At 38.8% G+C, this 22373-nt stretch overlaps 1 long non-coding RNA gene across 1 annotated transcript in view; it reads left to right on the forward strand.

The window, feature by feature from the left end:
- LOC142056146 (uncharacterized) overlaps nucleotides 1–22373 on the forward strand; it is a 43982-nt gene that overhangs the window by 6074 nt on the left and 15535 nt on the right. Inside the window, exons 2-3 of the long non-coding RNA XR_012660238.1 lie at nucleotides 5758–5838; nucleotides 11210–11363. This is a non-coding gene — a long non-coding RNA (uncharacterized LOC142056146). The remainder of the gene's footprint in view (nucleotides 1–5757; nucleotides 5839–11209; nucleotides 11364–22373) is intronic.

Genomic DNA, 22373 nt, shown 5'->3' on the forward strand with positions numbered 1-22373 from the left:
TCTGATACAGACTAGGCAATAAACTTCCATGGTTTTAAAAGCCGTAACACAGGTGATGTAACAATGACATTTCTTTTCAACTTTGTGGTTTTTCATTTAAGGCAAATGACTAGAAATGTTGACCCTGTATAAGCTGATCCTGGCTCCTGGTTTCCGACTGCATACTTACTGATACGAGGTCCAGTATGACGGACCAGCCCCAGCCACGTTTCACAGGGTGCGGTAGCAGTACATACTTAATAATTTCCTTTAGCAATAGTGTCATTTACTTCCTAAAAACTTATTTTTATTCTTGCAATAGTCACTCTAAAAGTGCGTTTAGTTACTTTAAAAGTATCTCAAGTCACTTATCAGCAATCTCAGACCTAGGCAGATGAGCAGAACAATCCCTCCATGTTCCTCGAACTGGAATTCTTCGTACTGAGAGAAACGAATGACAATATTAGGCAGTTCAGTTAATATTTGACTACTGTCTATGTTTTTTTACTGTAACTCTTTTTCTTGTCACGTGCCACTGTAAATCTGAATAGACATATATATTCTTGTAAAAATAAAACTTTAAAATTTCTAAAGTAAGCATCTAAAATAGAAAATGTTAAGCACTTGTTATGTATTCCATTTTACTTTCCCAATACAATTCCCAGTGAAAGAAAAAATTTGAACAGCTTTATTAATAAATGCCATAGTATTCCTGTGTCATGGGAACAATATATTCTTAAGCGCTCCATGCATCTGAAATTTGTCTCGATGTGGCCCATTTATTTTAATTTGGGTCTGTCAGTGGAAAAAAAGAAGTAATTAAACTTGTGACTAGCATGGAGAAACATTTTACATCCTAACACTGTAGCTTGATACCCAGTAGTTTCTTTATATTTCTTCCAGTTGTCAGATCAAAGCCTCTCAAGTACTATAACTCAGCCATGCTTTGATTAATTACTTCACACAATGAATTTGCAAATTGTATTTCTGAAGTGATTTATGTACTTTTTAACTTCAATCACACATACCCTCCCCTCCCCATTTTGTTCTTTGGTTTGGGTTTTGGGGTTTTTTAAATTATTATTCCAATCTTTATTCACTAATATAGTCAGTCCACACCTTGGAAGAATATTTTTGAAAAGTAACTGATGTTATTTTATGCTTAACAAATTGGTATAAACAGAAGTTTCCAGTAAAGAACGAAATCTTACCTGAACAGTGCCATCAAACAGAACTATAAGAATAATGTAAATTGCAGTCACCCACCAGCAGTCCTCATCAGGTCTTCAGCCTCAGTGCTTTGTACAAATATATGAAGTCCCTCCCTAAAAATTCCCAGCTGCAGGTTTTGACTCGGCTGGGGTTTTGTTCAAGATAGGGCTACTGGAATAGCTGAGCTAAGGCAACCTTTAAAATACATGTTCAAACCAAACATTTGGTTACTGTAGTTAGACGTTGGTAAATAGTATTTAGGGAAGTAATAACTTGCCTGCACCAGTGATGTGCTTGTCTGGGCAAAGTTTAATATTTACATTTGTGGTTTCATTGTACAGTCTCACATGACATACTGCTGTTCATGTTCAATCCATTTGCATTACATAGTGGTATCTAATCTCTGTTTAGTGGTATTGTGTTTATAGAAATAAATATCCATGCCTTCCCCATGACTTGATCTGACAAGCTTCTGAAGGAGTGCTATGAGGTTATTTCTCTCATTACCCCTATCTGATATCCTTAGCTCTGAATATTTGAACAGGGCACCCATTTGCACTCTTTAGAAGTCATTTTCATCTAGCTGCTGCTTTGTTTTTTATTCAGGTACGACCAAACAAGGACATGTGGGTGGAGGTAAAGGACAGTAGTAGGGTCCTGATAGCAGATGTGTGACTGGGATGCTGTCCCAAATACTCCTGTTCCTTCTTACAGCTGCAATGTAATTGTTTTGTCCATCCATATAAGAAACTGCAAAAAGTGAAATGGGCTGAAGCCTTGCAGATCCCAAGTATTCATTCACTCCCTGGCTATCTTTTGAAGTACGCTGATAGCTCTCTGACAGACAAAACCGAGCTATGGTTTGGGGGATAGGCCACTTTGAAGAACCGTCATCATAGGACAAATAGTCAAGATTTCAATAAATTTGGTTATTTGATGCTCCTGGTAAGATCTGCACTCTCAAACAACCCAAATGCCTTCACACCATTCCCCAGGGCCTGCAACAACTTCCTTAGTATGTGACATATAACTTCTCTGCTGCTGGACAGAAGTGTTGGTCTCACAATATTTGGAACTCTTTGAAGTAGAAAAAAAACATGCACGCAAAAAATATTGTGTTCTAGGGCAACTAAAATGGGGCAGAGGGGAGACCCATAGGAAATGCCATCCAGTGTGGATGGGCCCAGTCTGCTCTAGGTGGGGGCAGACAAGTAATGTATGTGAAGGCATGCTACAGCACCTGCGCAGAGGTGAACTGTCGTTCCCTGGGTCAGATGCACTTAGTCATGTAGATATAGCACAGTCAGGACAAGCTGTCTCGCCCAGAGTCGTGTCTCCAAAGACAGCTCGTAGTGGAGGCCTGAGGTAATGGGTATGCATTTTAATCAAATTTAGAGTGATAATTCTGCTTATGTGCCTTCCCTGTCCTAGCTTGCCTGTGCTTTCTACCTTCAATTTTAAATAGACACATCACTTATGGGTCTGATCTTGGACATAGGTAGAGACAGGTGTATTTCTGTTTGTCAGGAAACATTTTTCAGATAAATTTTCCTGGTCTTTCTGAAACTGTGATATTCCAAAATTTTGTAGGTGTTTTAGAAGATGGAAACCTTTTATGAGTCCTGTACAAATTTCCTATTATATTGATATTTTTGCTACTGAAATGCTAATTTCACCTGAAAATGGCAAGTGAGCTTGGACGACTGATAAGAAGGGTACATGTATTGGAATACCCTTTACAGACTGCTTAATCTGGTCACTAAAACGTAAGCAGAGGAATTACAGTTTCAGTAGCAAAAATATCCTTATAATGGGAAACTTGCCAAACTTCATTTTAACAGTAATATGGGCTCAGCCCCTGCACAGCTGCACAATATCACTATAAGATAGGGCATAGCATTGCCTACATTTTTTAAAAAGCAAACCCAGCTGACTCAGACTGAATGCCCGTGGTCATAGAAAGGAACCTATGTGTGCAATATGTTTTCCCATGACTCTCCTGAAGGATACAAAAAATACAGATAACAAGATTGTTTCTATTGCTAGATCCCAAATCAAGAAATAAGAATGTCTGCAAGCTAAGTGCCAGCTTTACATTAAATAATAGTCATAGGAAGGATCCTTAAAAATGGATAGGTTGATTTTCACATTGGGGCCATTATGAAAATTCTCTCTTTATGAAAAGAAAATTAGTGTCTCCATTTCTGGGTTGAGACTGGAGAAACCAGTGGACCTAGCATAGCAATAAGGCATTTTAGAATGCTTATTATTAGGATATAAATGTGTCTTGGGTATCGAAACAGGAAATCCAAGTGTGACGTTCTTCAGCCACGTAACAAGTATGTCAAAAGACTGCTATCATTGTAGAATAAATCAAAGTAAATAGCACATTCCTGGAAGGACCTCATGTTTCTTAAAGTAGAATTCATTAGTCTTGTGGGTTTTTTTCACCATGTTTATACATATCTATGATAAGCTTTGTAAAAGATCTGCTGAGATACTTGAAATGTACTTCCTTATAAATAAAAATTTTAAAGTTCAAAGATAATGATTTCTCTGTATCTGTTATTATCTCTCTGTGTGTAAATTCCTCTCTTGCTTGTTAAATATTGTCAAATCTACCTAAACGTATTTTGTTTTCTCACCCTAGTACCCCCAATAGCCTGGTAGACATTTTGCGATAGTTTATAGTTTAGCACTTCCTATAATTTATGTTGTTATCCCCTTTCCGTTTGCATGTTGCTTCTTAATAAAGGAAGTATTTTACTAAATGAAGAAAAAACCCACCCCGAAACAAAGACTATACACTAACACCCCATATCTCCATATGTAATTCATAATGATGTTTGATCTAGAAAAATAAAAGAATACACACAGGAAAACATTGATATGGCCTTTCACATTAAAGTCAGTAATTATTGTTGCTTGTATTGACATTGGAACTGACATTAAGACTTGGATTCAAAGAATACATGTCTTCAGTTTTACCGGTTACAGTCCTTTTCCTGCAAAAGAGGTGTAAGCTCAACTTCTACACATCCTGGTTTGTCTCATGACTGTAGCATGTAAGGTTAAATGCATGTGTAAACCTCTGGAGACCGATTCCTTGATGGTGAGGATGTCTTTTGACAATTTTCAGTATGTAAAATTAAGCTCTTGCATCAATCTTCTCCAAACTGGAGCATGTTAAACCCAAATTAGAGCTAGCCATCTCCAACATATAATAACAATCTGTTGAATTAATAGATGTTTATCCTCTTCAATAAAATTTTATTTCTTATCTTCCCATCAGAAGAAAGTCTTATGGGATGCCTGTTATCTTAGTGTTTGGTTTGGTGTGTTTGTTTGTTTTTTTTCAATAAAACTAGATGCTATTTCTTTTGAATAACCTAGTTGGCTTTCTTTTTTAGTTTGGCCTTTCACATGCTTTCCTTCCCCAATACCTTCCCAACACTCCCACCTCTGCAATTGCCACCTCATTGTCTGTAGGAGCAAATCAGTAGGCTGGAGAATTAAGACCAGTTTCTTTATTTCAGTAGCAACATCCAAACAAGAAGTGGCTTCCACACTTTTGCCAGCACAGCTATCAAACCTGACATATGTGGGAAATCATCTATTTTTACATACAAGGAATCTCAATTGGCTTAAATGGGCACAGTGCTGCTGAATGATTCTGTGCTGATTTAGACAAGCTGAGTGAGGATTTGGCTGTTCTTATCTGAAAGAAGAAAACGGATTTAAAACTCAAAAATATGAGCACATACTTATTTGTGCTGAACACGGTTTTTTATAATGAGTTTCCACAATTCTGGAGAAAGGTTTGTTGGCTGCCCCCCCCAGCTTTAAGTGCACTTGAATACCAGCGGAAAAAGTCTCAGGCCTTGACAGAGGAAGCAACTTATTGACAAAACAACTCTTCTCTGAAGGACCAGAGAAAATAACCCTGGAACATCTGGTTTCCGTTTAGACCGGAAGCCGAAAAGTTGCCTTCCACTTAATTTCAGCATTTAGGATATGCAAGCATCTATTTTTGTCTGATTTCCAAAAGAAGTGGAGCTGCTGTCACCATGTTGCCTGTCACTTTGCTCACTCTAATTTTTCTCTTCTTAATAACTTTGGAACCCACTGGCCAACTTCCAAATCAGACAGAGAGGTAGGTGTATGAAAGATACAGACTTCTCACGTGGTTCTTGAAAGCAGCAGCCAAGTAGAGAACCTGTTTAATGCCCTCAGTGAGGTTAAGGGAAGAGGCATGAACTCAAGCAAAGATCAGAGAACTTGAGACAAGTATATTATGAATGGCTTAACTGGAGGGGGGGGGGGGGGAAAGAAAGGCCAAGCAAAACGAAATCTTCCTAGTCATTGTAATTTTTTTTTAGAGGTCAAGAAACCTACACATGATGTTACTCACGGCTGACAAGCTGGTCCTCTGACATCTAATAGGGCACAAACATGGACTCCAGTTTCCCCAACAGTTAGGACATACAATTATCTTTCTGCTGCATGTACTACCCAGTATATAAAAAGTATACATAAAAATTAAGTTGATGCTTTATTCTAATTCAGTTAAAACAGAAAAGAACCACATGATACAAATCTGTTGGAAACCAGGCTTTTGGGGTTTGGAGTCGCACATTCGATCAAGAGGTAGGTGTGGGTCAAAGTTGGAGGGGTTCTGTCCATTTGGGTGTTTATAATCATGCCTGTTTCAGGATCTCTTAATTTCTTTACATTTAGCAATTTAACTGCTTGCCCTTATTCAAATCTCTTCCTGAAGCATTTTCTCTGTGTTGTCTTTTAACATTTAACCTACAACATAAAGTGAATGAGCTATGCATATTTATAATCTTATTCAAAGTGTATCAGCACTGATTGAACTGCTGTGGCCTTCTGTGTAAGCATATCCTTGCATATGATGAGGGACATTAGGCCAAAACCCATTTTCCTCCCATTTTTGCCAGATACTACAGGGGACTTTGGACATGAACTGCATGACTGGACTGAAACTTCATGGACTCTGGAGAGAAAGGCAGACTTACATTAGACTGGAACAAAATTTTGTTTCTTGCTTATGATTAGTCCTTTCTGAAGTCATGGATGGTGGGTTTTTTTAAAATTAATACAGCTCACTTGAGCAAAGCTGTTCATATCTTCTAGCCCTGAAGTTTTTACTTCTTTACTTCTTCGGCCCAGCACTTTTTTGGCATGCTTAGGCAAAGCTGAGGCATTAATGTAAGAAGTCGCCAACGACTGGACCCAAAGGAGCAGACTCCCCTCCCCATGCCTATAGATCTGTGTCTTGAGAGCAGCAGGTGGCTTTGGGCAACTTGTCCTCTCCTCTGCTGCAGAACCAGGGCCTGCATGTTTCCAGTGCAGCGTGGGGGTTCTGCATTCTGTACCGGGTGGAGAAGGACACCTCTATGCATCTGCAGATGGGCTTGCTCTCTTCCCTGATCTAGCCTACTGAATGTAATCTTGCTGTATGATCTGATGCAGAATGTGGTTTGGCTTCCATTTCCTCACTCGTATTAGGATATTATCTCTCCTTTTAATGAAACATCAAAATCTGGACAAATCTGGGCGCAAGTTGCCTTTCTCTTTTCTCTCTTCTCTCTTCTTTGGTCCGGTTTCCCTGCACATCGTCGGCAGTTTTGTGGACGTAGACAGCCCTTACCTTGCCATCTCCACCTTTTTGTTCCTCCCATGTATTGCTCCCCGTGTTGCTCTGCTACAATTGCTTATGAGGCAGAGTAAGCACCAGACTAGGATAAAGGGAAAATAACTTTTCTTTTGTGAGGGTTTTGTATTTTCCTTTGTTGTTTGTTTTTTTTTAAACCTGGATGGTTCTCTGACCTGACTCGCTGTGCCCAGCTGAAGGGACAGACTGGAGGCAGCTTTATGGTGGGGAAGTAGACATTTAAGTCAGCCCTACCTCTGAGAGGAATGTAACCACAGAGTTAGAGGAGCACACTGAGCACTGTGTGCCTGCACTTGTTGAATTTACTGAGAAATATACTGTGAAATTTACTCTCTTCCGTGCTGGACAGTCTTAATCTGGCCTTATTGTACAAATGCCTCAGATTGGGAAAATGTTTATACAACACTGAGCAAGCTGTCATTGCTCAGAAGATAACTGCAATTATTTTCTCCATTATCTATTAATCTTTAAGGTCCTCCATGATATCTATTTTGGTGTTCATGACTCAAATAACACGGGAGGTATGAGTGAAATTTTCTGTGCACGGAAAATAAATACCTGCTTTGAAGGAAGGCCTTTACATTCAGATCCTGTCCCTTCTGTAAAACACTCCCCATGTTATACCATTATGTTAAACCAATAAAGAGGAAAATGGTATTCCACGCACATGTGAGCTAATAACAATTGGCATGCAGAACATAAACCCCACAGTGGGTCACACTAAGGCAGACTGGCAAGCTGCTGTGCTAGCTTAGTTTCCAAATGCCTGAAGATAATTGCCCCAGTATATCCATGCAAAACTTACAAAGAAAAAAATAAGATTATCCCAAGCATGAAACTGGCTGGAAAATTACTCAGCAGTGTTATTGAAAACTCATTTTACCTGCTGTGATATTTAGCTAATATGATTAACGACATTAAAATGGAGACTTCTGGTATAGTTTGGAAATAGACTCCAACCTACCTATCACGGTGGGAAATTTATTTTGTTCTGTAACATTTCAGCATTTCCTGCCTGCATGAAATCTCTTAAATATCCACCTCTACTTTCTTGTATCACTAATGTCAAATTCAGTACTGATTCATGAGCAATATAGAGTTCAGAATCTCCACGCTCAGTGAGAATGGTAAGAACAGTAAGAGAAGCATTATTTCAATAATTAAGCACGTGGAGCAAAGGTGAAAATATTTTTAAAATGATTTACAATAGATTTGCATACACAAAATGTTATTTTCATGCTGAGCTCATTTTCAGGCTTTTGCATAGGTAAAGTCTGTTCTGTTTATACAGGAATATAAGAAGTCGAAATGCTGATGCCTATTTTTAATAAGATACAAAAAGAGTTTTCCCTTCTCTTGAAACTATTTCCTTACACTCCAGTCCTCACTGGCCATACCATCTTCCTGCTTATTTTGGTAATTACACCTCCTTCTTTCTTACAAAGTCTACAATAAGATAAATTATTATAATAAAATATATCATGTAACTATAGCACCTGGGACCTGCAGCTGTAACAAAGACCTCAGGTAGTGAGGTCTTTAAAAAAAAAGCACAGAACAAGAAATTAGATTTCCCTTTCACAGTTTCTCAAGAGAATACCTTGTAAGACAAGAGAAAACAGATAACACACACTTATGGGGAGACTGCAAGAGAACAATGGTATCAAATAAGACACGTATGTATGAAGATCAAGCAATCTCTGAATGAGGCAGTGTCCATTTTGATAGTTCAAATACTATAGCATCTACTAAATTGGAGATCAGGGCCTTAAAATGCCTTTTTGTAAAGTGTATTAGAAATCAACCGTATAACAGGTGAAAGCTTGTGAATTTAGTTCACAGAAGGCATAAAATCTTCAAGACTCTCGGTATGTTTGTAGGAAATCTAATAAGTGCTAGGGAATAGTTCAACTGAGGCACCCATCTTGGAATAGAAGGAGGGAGCTACCTGGGGTTAGTAAATGGGTATAATTCTGCCTAAGTCTAACTGGTTGGAAGGCTGAGGATGTGCTTCAAATCCTACTCACTGGTTTTCTCACTTGCAGTTTCTAGAGATGTTCCTCTTCATGTGTAATCTGCAACCCAGAATGCAAGATCTGTCTAGGGGGCAGGAACATACGGCAATTTAAAAAGGAGTGGCTCATTTTTGTCTGTTGTTTTTAACAGAGCTTTAACACCACCCTCTGTGCCTGGGTGTGTATATACACATATATAAGTATACATTTGGTTCTAGGGACCAGAATTCAGATCTCCTCTTGCAAATCAGGTGTTCCAACTATGCAGTTACAGCAGGCCTTCATCTGTTGTTCTGTTCTTTCAGACAGTCACAGAATCATAAAAAAAGTGAGGTTGGAAGAGATTTCCTGAGGTCATTGTGTCCAGTCCCCTACACAAAGCATGTTCAGTTAGATCAGGTTGCTCGGAGACTTGCCCAGTAAACTTTTTAGTATCTCCAAAGGCTGTGATTTGACAGCCTTTCTGGGCAAGCTGCTCAGGCGTCTGACCATCTCCATGGTACATTTTTTGCCCCCTACAACTAAATAGAATTTCCTGTTTTCCAGCTTGTGCTCATCGTTTCTCATGCCATCAGTGCGTGAGATCTTCAGTGCTTTTCCTCTGGGAAGAGCCTGGCTCTGTCATCTCTGCATCCTTCCATTTGGCAGCTGCAGAGAGCAGTAAGATTTCCCCTTCACCTTCTCCTCTCAAGGCTGAACAAACCCAGTTCTCTCGGCCTCTCCTCATATGCCACATACTCGTCTTGCTGCCATTCCTCTGGACTTGCTCCAGTCTCTCAACATCTTTCTTGCAGAGGGGTGCCTAAAACTGGAGAGTGCAAATGCAGCCTCACAAGTGCCAAATAAAGGGGAATAAACACCTCTTTTGACCTGCTGACAATTAATTTTGACCTTTTGACCTGACAATTAACTATTGTTCACAGTGGCACTGCTTCACAGCATTGGTTTAGGACTACCCTTATTTTGAATAATCTGTACCCTGCTTGTTATAGCATTCTCTAGGAGAGATGATGGTTGTGGATATGCATTGGTTCAATAAGGGAGGCAGCTGAATCTATTTTCTACACCCCAAGTGAATGTAACAATCATTAGGTTTTATCTTAAAAGGAAGCAGCACACTTTGTGTGGGTCCTAATGGTGGGAGTGGATGTTAGGAATGCTCTGAGAAAGCCTATTGGGTCATGATGTCAAAATAGGTAGAGAAGCATCTGATAATTTTATCCTGATCTGGTTTAGGTAAGAGGAATGTATTGACTTAGTCCTGTGAAAGTGGAGATACTTCTGTGCATTCTGGACTACCACAAAACTCCATGGACTTACGAAAGGAGTTTAGGTAGCTCCAGGATTAGGCAGCTGCTGAAAAAGGCTTTTCAGAATGCTACGTCTTTGTCATACGTGCCTAAATTCTGTTTAAATCCAATGCGTGAGCTAGCTCTGATGGATTTCAACTTGCACTGCACTTAGGGATATCTCAAAACACAACTCATACACAGGCAACACAAGCTTTCCCCCCAAAAGGGGCAAGAAACTAAAGATTGGCTCTACCAAATAGTCAGTGTATGCACAGGGACAGGTAAGAATTCTTAAAATAGAGTATTTTGTGTGCCTTCAGGCTTTCCAACATCTTAGGTCACTAAGCAGTATCTTTCAAAGTGCTTCTGAATAGTAAGCTCCCTTTCAATTTTTTTATACATTCAGCCCCACCCTCAGCCTGTTTCTGGCTGGGTCTCCCCTTTCCATGTGGAGCAGATGTACCTGCGCCCACTGAAGCAATGTGCTGTTGCCAACAAGTTGCAGAAGAGTGTGAGCAGGAGCTAGTCTCCGGCTTAATACTCTCTACTTTGCGCTCCCCTTCCTTCAGAGCTGGGATGGTCCACTGCTGGCGCATGCAGAGCCAAATGCAAGGTTAAAAATGAGGACAATGGTGCCACAGGCACACGTTGCTGGGGCTGGGGAGCCTGCTAAGCCTTGGCAAGCTGAACCATTTGCAGAGCAGGTACTTAGAGGGGTGGTTATGCCGAGGGCTCTGAGCTAGTTTAGGCTGGCCACGCTGCTCTAATGGCTAAAGTGAGGTCAAGGGATCTTTTTCAGAACAGGCCAGGATTTTAACTGTCCCACAGTCTTCCTCTCAGTCAAACTCTCTCACGGGAATGGTTGATTTTCCTTTTGAATAAACCAACATTGACTTTAGCAACACATTTTTAATTTACCTAAGACTTTATCAATGTTATCAGCTGGATCTTAAAACAAATGCATGTTTTTGTATGAAATTGCATATGATTTAGTCCTTTATCTCTGCTCTAAGGAACAGTACTGACTAAACACAAACACTGGACAACAGTACATGAGGATCCAGTTGCTTATTTGCTGCATTTTTTATGTTACTGTCTGAGAAGATTTAAAGGGCGGACCTCCTCTTGTCCTTCTGCTTCGACTACAGGCAGGAAAGTGCTTCAACAGTAAGTCACGTTTCTCTTGTTTACTCTCATCAAGACCTTTCTGTTGCGTAATTCTTTTGTTTTCCACTGTTGTAATCTCTGATGCACATGGATCCCGGACAATGTAGATGACCTGTGTGGGATGCATGAGGTTCTCTGTCAAGATATTGTTGTCCCTCGCTGGCTGGGATCCAGGTTTAGTACTAAGCAGAAAAAAAAAGAAGAAAAAAGAACAATGGAGATAAATTTAGATGCTGTTGGGAAAAAGAATCCAGCACACTGTCCATCCCAGCCCTTTGAAGCAACACCCACAAAGCAGTTTCCTTTGACTTTCTAAGGGATTCCCAGATTTTCACAGTAGCTTATGCAACCAAAGCAGACACCACCTGACTAACATTTGGCTAACCCTTTGCAATCTCATTCCAAATGCAAACTATGAAACAAAGCTTGCTGTCATGACTTAGAGCCTCACCGTGTGCACACTAAACACAACTAGAGACAGTGGGAGCATTGATGTTGGTACCAGGGGTCCCAAGGCAAATTGGACCCCTGGCTGCACCAACTTCGCTGCAGGGCATTACCAGTAGTGCTCCCCAAGCAACAGTGCTCCTTCAGGCTGAGTTTAATGTTGCTAGTAGAAGAGCCTCTGCTAAACTGAAGTTTGTGCTAATGGCTCCTTTAAAATACTGCTAATCAGTGAATTTGTATACCTATTTATAATTTTGATTAATAGCTTAGTTACATAATTGTCTTTCAAAGGCCCCATTGAGGTATTATTAGCTAAACCGATCACTACGTCCAATTCTATAATACTAGTGTTTCCATATAGACTTGGTGTTGAATTGTTTAAAAGGAAGAGGACATGATGCCTGCACTAAGCAAGCTTTTTCAGTCAAACTCTGGGGGCTGACGGAGGCCATGGCCCCCTCCATACCTTGTACTTTGTTTTTTTCTTAAAGGGCTCTTTTTCTGAGGGTTCTTTACCTATATTTTGAAGATTCACATTCAGTTACTGATGAAATGTTTTTCTTCAGAAAGAAAAGTCTGTGTAACATATATTTTTGAGAGGCATATGCCCATTTTGTATTTGGGCATATAATACGGGCACCTTAAGTAATGGAAATGCCTGTTCCTTTTGCATTGTGTGCTTATGAAAGTGAAGCCCTGAGTAATGTAATTTTATGGAAGTAAAGACATACCTAAAAATAGTATTAAGTTCCTTGATTTATTAGTGAAAAATAAAAGGAGGAAAAATCTCAGTTTGTCATTCAGACACTCAGATCACTGCACTGAAGAGTAGTAGGGAATATTAGACTAATTTGAGACCATGTCTGCTGCCGTAACTGTGAATATAATGAATTTGGATACTGGCGGACTACAGGTACTTTCCTTTTTTTGTTAATTACATTGATTTACAAAATGGAAGTGTAATTTGGATTTGCTCGGCAGTTATTATCCAAGAGGATGCCATGACAATTTTGACCTGCTGACAGAGGTAGCCCAAAGTAATGTTTGCCAATGCAGTGCGAGACTTTTATTTGTTTTCAAAATGTTGTTTTGCATCACATCTTGTGAATTTTTGTCTAATTAGTTAAGTTGCTATGTCCAAAAATTATAGAATTTTTTGACAAGGTAACATAGCTTTAATTTTAACATCATGTAATTAAAATATTTGCTTTTTTTTTAATTCCAAAGTGATATTTTTGTATACAGTTTATTTTTAAGATTTTTTAAATTAAACCACTTTGTTTCACACACACACACACACACACACACACACACACACACACACACAAAATCTTCCAGTTGCAAATTATTTTCTTTTTCTTTTCATTTTGTTACAAATATATAAAAATTTAATTATAGGCAGGCCACATATTTTCTTTCTGATTTAACCAGAAACTAAAAAAAAAAATAAAATACTCTTACCAGTCCATTTATAATTTGTTCTTTAATATACAGTTTCTCTACGGGCAAAAACTTCTTTGGAGTGAAATTTTCATGATAGAATTTAATTTTGGGGGGTTTGAAGGCAGGTAGTATTTTTCTATTTGTCTCATTCTGATGTCAAACCATGTCACAAAAAAAATTTCCATCATTTAATGGAAAACTATTGGGGTGGAGAGTTAAAGCAAAGAGCTTGAATACCATCCCGCTTGGAATGTGAACGAATAACTTTCGGAAGGGTTTTAGCTGGAGTTTCAAGCTGGCAAGCGATTTCAGCACACACCAGCCTTCAAGGATTTCAACAGTACCACGAGACCCATAAAATGATTTGATACATAATTTGGTGAAATTTGAAAGCTTTTCCTGTGCAGATGTTTTGGTTATCTGACTATAATAACTCTCTGACCTTAACCTTGATAAATAGGTATTGTACGTGTTTCTAATCAGCGTGTGTGTGTATGTTGTTTTCATTTTATTTTTAACTTGAATGCCTGTCATTTAACAAATCTATGTCTTTAAAAGCACCAAACTTTATTAATCCACTTAAAGGCGTAACCATCTATAAAAATGTACTATGCAAATTGGACTTTCTCCCATCTTCAGTCACCACAGCCAAGCACATAAAGCTTGGGGAAATTTATGCATTTTGACCATCTTCTAAATCATTAGAGGCCAAACCAATTTAAATAGCAATCAGTGACCAAGAACACCCTTTGCTCTCTGAAGGTTTTTTTTTCCTTGGTATTCTAATTATTTAATTCAAGCTTGTTACGTTCAGCTCTGCTGGGTGCTCTGCAGTCTGAATTCATTCTGCCTTGTTTAATTTGCCTTTTTCCTCTGCCATTAGATTGTTAGCTCTCAAGATGAGAACAGAGCACTAACTCACCACTGCATAGTATGAGCAGAAGCTGTTTTTTAGCTGTTAAAAAAGATAGGATGATCCTTTGGATTTGACGTTTGGGACAGAATTTTTGTGCCTAGTTTAATTGCTTTCCTGGCTGGGTTCATCAACCCTAAGTTTTCGCATTTATAAGACTGGACTCCTCCCATTTTATAAGATGTTTAGAGGTCTTAAAGAAAACAAAACCAACATGTAAAGTTTTATTATATTAATTTTGCACTGACTTCAGTGGAGTCAAAGTATGTCCCTGAGGTCTGTGGAGTCCATGAGATCTCTGGATGTGACCACAGTGGAAGTGGGAAGGAACTCCAAACATACCTGAAAGTTATTTTTGGAAGTGGCATCTCAAAGTGGGCTGGAGATACAAACACATTATTCTCAAAATCTGTAACAAACCCGGCTCACTGAAAGGCAGCATTTTCCCTAAGGTGTTAATTGTCTGCTAGCTGAGAAATTGCATAGGTTTAAACCCTCACCATAATGTTTATTCTGTTGGAATAGTTGGCAGAGGTATTTAAATCTGGTGTCACTTTTACTATCAACTATTTAATCTCTTGTGCAAGATCTGGTCTCTGAAGTCATCACTGGGAAGGGTGGAAAAAATTGGCTACTGTGCAGTTTTTTAATGTCTGTGTCACTCATAAGGTATATGAAGTTACAACTTCTATATGCAAAAGATGCATCTTTTATGGCAAGATAGCTCTCCTGATGTCTGAAGTGTCCTGAACTCATTACAGCTTTTGACTTGTTCCAGCCTTCAGATTAAAATGGTTCAGGTTACATCATTTTAAACTGCACAAAGGGTCAAGAGACCATATCATTTCAATGAGGCCACAGTTCATTTGCTTTGGCTCAGGAAAGCCAGAGGATGAAATAAATATTAATAGTCACAGTTTGAAAGAAGGATTGCAGCTTTGGTATTACAATGAAGCGGAACATTTCATACATGATGCAGCAAAACAGTCACTGGATTTTTGCCAGTTTGAAGGAGATAGAGAGGGAGAAAGAATGAAGAAAAAAAAAATAATTAAAAAATGCACCTGGTACCTAAAGTCTTTTTTTAAAACTTTTCATTACGGGGAGAAGCAATATTTGCTTTTTGCTTTATGGAGTTGGAATCAGTCCGTTAAGAGGGTGGGAGAAAAGATTAATAGGTAAATTCAGCATGCTGACTCCTTCATGTAGTTAATGTGCTTCATCTTACCTAGGTGATGAGCTGCATTTACACTGACAATGTGTGTAGAGACAGAAAGAGAGGTTAAATATGTGGTTAGGGGAACAAAGTTAATGAAAGTATATTACAGGATTTTACAAAAAACATATATTACTTTTCATTTAATTTAGTCCTTGGGACAATTACATCCCTGGTGTAATCTCATTAAGCTAATGAGATCACATCAGGGATGAATTTGGCTCTTGTAATTGAAGTTTTAAAATGGTGGTGTGATCGTAATTTTCTTCTTTGCTTAGAATGTGAATGAGCTTTGGAAGCGTGAGAAAAGAGTATTTTTAAGGGTGATGGAGACCACTGAGATAGGGAGGATGCAGGGCTGGTTCAGTTTTAGCTCTCCTTGTCCTTGTCCAAATCACTGTTTAAAGTTTATTAACTTTGTACTTCTGTATGTGGAGGAACCGTTGTCACCTGCAGTCCAGAGTGTGAAAGATGTAAGGCACCTACCTCTCCCTAAAAAGTGCCCAGGTTCACCTTTAGGCATAACTGACACCCTCAAAGTCATCATCAGCTGCACTGATCCACTTGTCAACCTTGTCAATGTTAGAGTGTCTAAGCGTACGCAGCTTGGATGGTGTCTTAGCCACTGTGCCTGCTGGCCATCCCACAGTAGGTTTCCTAACTGAAACAAAAGCTTCCCAGCCTCCAAAACAGGGCAACTCGAATGCACCCTTCATCTACTGCTGCCTCCTGTGAGCTTAATGCATAAAATATACATACACAGCATACTCCGCTTGCGCTGATTTCTGGGTTTTGTCCTTGAAGTAGCATGTTCGAGTTGACTGTAACAAGCTGTACCCAAGTCCTTTATTTTAATGTCAGGACTTCATATTCAACTTGGTGAGAGCTCCAGCCATCAAGCTGTTGGAGTTTTATTTCACGTAAGTAATGAGGTAGTAGTTGGATCTGGGACTTGCACCAGCATCCTGGGTATATGTCTTAAACACTGGGACACAGCAGCTCTTTCTGTCCAGTGAGCAAAATGGAATTCCTTTAACCGGGAGAATGATGTGGACCAGTAAAGTGATATTCAGTAACATAACATTCAGTAACTAGCGGCTAAGGGTAGTCTCTTATAAAGTTCACGTTACTGCCTCTGTGAAGTTACAAGAGAGATTATTTAGATTCGAGTCTCTCAAAGCACAGGTGAGTGATCCAAGAAAGCATCTGCTTGATGGTTTCTCTGACTTTCTGTGGTTTTTCACTGATAGAAAAACCTAGACATAAATGCCCTTAGAGTAAATTCATGCCTGACAATCTGTCTCGCTGCAGAGGAACATCGGCACAGTGCTTCACATGGATCATGTCAGTGTGACAGGGGCATAAACATTGACTCTGAATATTACTCTTTGTTAAATTGTGCACAATCCTGCTTAGCTAGTTTTTGAGGTATCTGACTATCCCCATGTTTAAGGGAAAAGAGAATATGGCTGCAGTATAGCAATTCTCCAATTACCCCTGTTTGCCAAAACCAACAAGCAATCCAGAGATTTCTGAGAGTTATGCCAGCAAATCAAATCTGCCATATTTCATTGGGGTTAGCTCAGTAAAATTCCATATAAAATAAATTACACTTCTGCAAAATTTATCCTAAAACCTACACAGTAATAATCCTTCAGCATTTTTGAATTACCCTATATTGCTCTTATTTCTCAATAAATCTGGGAATGGTTAAAAAAATCCCTGTAGATTTTTTCCTGATATTTCCCTTAAATATTACAGGAATTTTCCAGCTGAGATATAATAACATTATTTCCTTCCAGCCTACCTTCTTGTTCTACTCCAGCAGACTCAGAATGAGCATGTTCTCAGAACGCACACCCAGCTGCACTTTCCTTTTATTACTTATGACAATCTTGAGAGTGCACAGGAGACATTTTTTTTTTTTCCCAGACCTTATTCTTTATTTGTCATGACAGTGACACGATGCTCAAGACCGTAATGATCTTATGCAATTTCATTTTTGCTATCAATAACAGTTCAGACACATATATAATCCCCTCTCTCTCCCTTTCTCCCTTTCCTCACCAATGTGCTTTTGAATTTTTCAACAGGATAAGTAAACATGTGATTTTTCTCATTATTTTGACTGTTTTACCTGGTATTATAATTATGTGATGTTCATTTCTGTTTCAGTCTAGTGCATCTTTGCTATAGTAGTGAAGGAGGTTGTTACCTAATCTCATTCTTCTGTTCAGCTGGATTTTGATCTTGAGCGAAACTGGTTAAACTTTGCTATGTCTATTCTTTGGGAAATCTGAGATTGAAGTGTGTTTTTTAAAATTCCAAAACTGACTGAAATTTTCACGAAACAATAGTAGATCGATGGATATGTTCTGCTTAGAGAGCACTGAAATATTGTGCTCTGATTCAGACCTGTAATTCTTTTGTTCCACTTTTGATTAAAAAAAAATAATTAAAAATTAAATACAGCTTTGACATCAATATTTTTATCAGGATTTTTTAAACAGAACAGTCCCTAAACAGGATATTTCTTCATGTTTTTTTTCCTGCAAATGAAAGAGCGTTTTCTAATGTAAGAACATAATTGTTGGAAGCCTCTTACTCTACAGTGGAGCTGATAAGGTCTTGTAAGGTGTAGAATTCAGCTGAAATCAAAGAAGAGCCCAATCTGTTCAGGAGGCACCTTGGCCCCAGGGAAGATCTAGGGGAAAGAACAAGGAAACCCGGGTGCTGCTCTGCAGGCAGGAAGGCTCCTGCCTGGACAGGGAGGGCAGGACTGCCTGGGACAGGAGTGCTATCTCACCTGCTCTTCCCTCCTAATCACTAGATCTGGTTTACGGTACTTAAGTAAAACAAACAAACAGAAAAAGTGGTAAAAGGGCATTCTTGGTGCTCAGATAGTGATGAGAAGGGGGAAAGCATGCTATTACAACCCCAAGGGAGATATATGGTTACCCAAAGGTGGAGGTAAACAAAAAGGCTGAGTGAAATTTGTGTCTGTTTGAAATGTGTTTCTCCTTTTTTTGTTTCTTGTGACATAGTGGGAGGGGGGAGTTAAGAGTATGGGAACATTTTATTTTGTGTTACTGAATTCAGGAGCGGTTGTGGGTTTCATTTCTTACTATAATAGATGCTTCATTTTGAATGCTTTAACATCTACGAGCCTCCCAGTGTAGATGAATGATCTCTGCCATCATTCCAAGCACATCACTTTTATAACTCCTTGTCAGAGGGTTACGGTTATTAACAGCAGTGTTTAAAATTCACTTTCTTCTTTGAAGAAAGCCCCAACTATAAGATAGAACAAATTACAAGTAGTATGTATAGTGCAGCAGTGTTAAAACTGCTGTCAGCATCCCAACGTGGCCATATGTCTGACATAAAGTACACAAAAGAAAGTGTTGAGGATTGGAGCACAGTCTAATGATAAGTAGGCCGTTTAAACAATAAGCCTCTCAAGTGAGCAATATACATTCTGTTCTGTTTTTCTTACTTTGTGCTGCTTTAAATCAAAGTCCACGGGTCTGCTATTGCTGGGAGGTTGGACATGTTGTCTGCAAGTAAATAGGCCTTCTGCCAAGTAACTAGAGCTCACTCTTGGTAAAGGAAGAACATTGTTCACTAAAATAGTTTGTCTTTTGATGCCAAAGGAAATCAAATTGTAATCAAGGGCTGAGAACGGACTGAAGTCATAAAGGCTGGCTTGCCTCAGACTTTGGCAGGCTCGCTTGTTCCCAGGCATATTAAATATAATTTACGTTTGCAGAGGGGAGAGGCTTTATTGCACTGGAAATTTGTTTTAAATAACACTTAAGTGAAACACTGTCAGGGGCAGCCAGGGATACGCTTCTACTGTCATCTCTACTGGCTGCTGAAAATCCAGAATACGTTCGTGGGCTTTACCAGATTTGTTCTGAACTTACATCTGTGTAAATGGATATTTATGGTCAATGTTGATGAAACAATCACATTTCCTAGGTTCTGGTCACCCATGCTGAGTGGAAAGTTCACGATGAAAGGCTTATCTCAGTTACAGAAAATGTTTGTATGTTTTTCTTCCATTTTATTGTGCATGTGAAAATTCACACTAACTATAAATAACCATCTTTGGATGAAAAATCACAAACACTGTATAGGACAGTTGAATCAATTCTGCCCTTGATCTGCAGTGTATGAAGTGGAATCAATTTTACTGATAATTCCTGTGTAAAAATTTAAAGTTTAAAATATATATTTTATGGTTTCCGAAAGTAACTTTAAAAACAATTAAAAACAAAAAATTCTGGGTTTTATTTTTCTAAATGAAATTTATCTTTTGGAACAGTAAGACTTACTTTTATTTCACTATGTAATTAAAAACTAATTTTAAAATAGCTTCTCCCAAGAAGTGATAATTCCACTTTTCAGCATCTTGCTCACAAGTAGCCAGCTGAGGGAAAATATTGTTATAATTCTTTGCACACTTTTGGACAAGATATTTTTCTTCTAACATGACACCATAATGTAGGTTACATCTGAAACTTGTTTTACAGACTTACACTGAGTCAAAGCAATGGAATCTGCCATCTAAAAAGTAAAAGGTCTTTCATGAACATCTTTAAGATCACATTAACTCCTTTGTTTTTCAGCTTTGTTACATTGTATATAGCATTTGTCAGCAAATTCAATGTAGTTCTGTATGTACTATGTAAAGGGAAGTTTGACCCTAAGGAAAATCATAAGGGATAATTAAACTACCAAAGAAATGCTTGGGTAGCTGCTGTTTTTAAAAAGTGGGTGTTTTTGTTTCATCTTTCTGCTGGTACTAATATTGAAACGGCATGTTTCCACCTTAAAATAGCAATATTTGGATCATTTTGCACAGCTCACCTCTCTTCAAGTAACGATTGACATTTGAAGCAGTTTAAGGTTAAATCTGATAAAAGACTAGGACAGATTTTAGACCTTGCTGCCTAATTTGGAGGTCTAACGCAAGCTTTTAAGAACCTTGAGCATATGTTTTCTGCGTCTCAGTGCTTGAGGGACCAAAATAGGTAGGCATCTGTCTGTGATGTTTCTTAAAGCCCTGCCCCTGTCTGTGCATGTATTTACCTAAGTCTTGATGATGCCTAACATCTAAATGACTAGCTTAATGCCCGAACTCTGTCACCTCAGAGTAATGTATAGCCTCATGACTAAGCTTTTTCTGGAGGCTCCTTTAAAACTATGTGTTGTTCATGTGTTCTGTACAAGACATCTAATTTAATTTGACTCAGGGCGGTGGGTCCTAATAAGAGGCAAGGTGTCTAGAAGGTATGACCTGCATTTCTCACCATTGCCTGAGTCCTTATGAGTCTAACCTAAGGCACTTAAAAATAGCTTGGTGAAAATATAAACAAAACTTATCTTTTCCTAGGGCTGGAATCCTCCCTTTTCCAGAAGGGAGGTAGAATTTAAATGCATTATTTTCTGAACAAAATTAATTAGATTGTACTACTAATTTTCAATAATTTTAAAGCAAAATGTCAGGTTTTGTTGTGAAGTAATGAGACTCAATGACTGCAGAAGTTCTGAAAGTACCCTTACTTATGATAGCAATGGCTATTTGGAGGGGAAAATGACAGGGTAAAATTGTTTTACATCACAGCATAAAAATACCAGGACTATCAACTATAACCTATGGCTGCCCTTTTTCCCAGCTGTAATACACATTTGGAAGATATATGGCAAGGGCTGAGAAGCTACAAAAGACAGAAGGCATTCAGACATGAACTAAGCTTCCTGGCACTTTTGACAGCCACAGGCACTCATGGGGAGTTGACAAATTGTAGTCACTTTAAAATAGTCCATGTCAGTGAATAATAATACTCTATGATCACGGAGCATGGGCTTTTGAGGCTAATAAAAGCAGGACACTGCTAAAAAATACAATCAGACTAGGAAGACATTCCAAAAAGTGACTGGGGAGGCCTCAGGACATGTGTTCCCTTAAGCGCATGTAGGGATTAAGCTGCTATGTGAGCTTGCATCTGTGGTTCCTGTGAAGATCCACAGCTCAGATACACTCTGAAGTCAGGAAGATGCTCTGAGACAGCCCCATGCTCGCTGAAGAAGTCCACACAAAGAACCTTTCACAAAATGACTTCAGGATCCAAGCCTGTCTTCAATATTCCCTTCTCTAGCACTGCACAATCCTGTATCGCACTTTTCAAGTGCTCTTAAGCTTTCTGTTGCTTTTCTTTTCCTTCCCTTTCAGTCAAACAATGCAATACAGTGTATTCAGATGTTAATAGGACCATTTGTGTATTTCTTGAAGTAGGAACAAACAGACTGCTTTAAAAGTTTTTACTTTTATATATAGATAGGTGTATAGAGATATTTATACTTTTGTTATGTTTTCTGCTTTTCCTTTGTATTGTCTTGTAAACATGTCATGAACTTGATCCTTCATTTCTGAAAACAATAGGAGCTGGAGGCTGACTTCAGGGGAAGCAAATGAAAGACCCATCTTTCTATTGTTGCAGCTTTCTTAAAAAAAAAAAACCAACCCCGAGGCTTTCAAAAATATTCTTTGAAATAAATACGCATATTGCAAACAAAGTAGGAGCAGAAGGACATAATTCAATGCCCAAACTGTACATGCTATCCCATCCGCTCATAACCAGAGTAATGCTAGGAAGCAGGGAGACAGATATAGAAGACAGCCTGGCTGAGTGTGAAAACAAAAATGTGCAAGAGGTTCAGCGCTTGTAGCCTGACTCTACCCTCACATCACCCTTATCTTGTCTGTAGGTGCTCATCAGCAAATCAACTGGCAATATCCCACCGTGTGTTTGTGTGGTCGGGATCAGTCAGGAGCTGGATGGCTCGCAGTTTTCTGCAGTAGGAAATTGGTCCTACTGCTGCAGAGACTGGGCAGTCTGTTCCTGTCAGCTTACACTCTTCTGTTGGATTTGTTTTTTTTCTTCTCAGGAGACCCTAAGCCAGTCAGTTCAAAGTTAACAGCTGT

This window comes from Phalacrocorax aristotelis, chromosome 1 (assembly GCF_949628215.1).
Source record: "Phalacrocorax aristotelis chromosome 1, bGulAri2.1, whole genome shotgun sequence".
Lineage (NCBI taxonomy): Eukaryota > Metazoa > Chordata > Aves > Suliformes > Phalacrocoracidae > Phalacrocorax > Phalacrocorax aristotelis.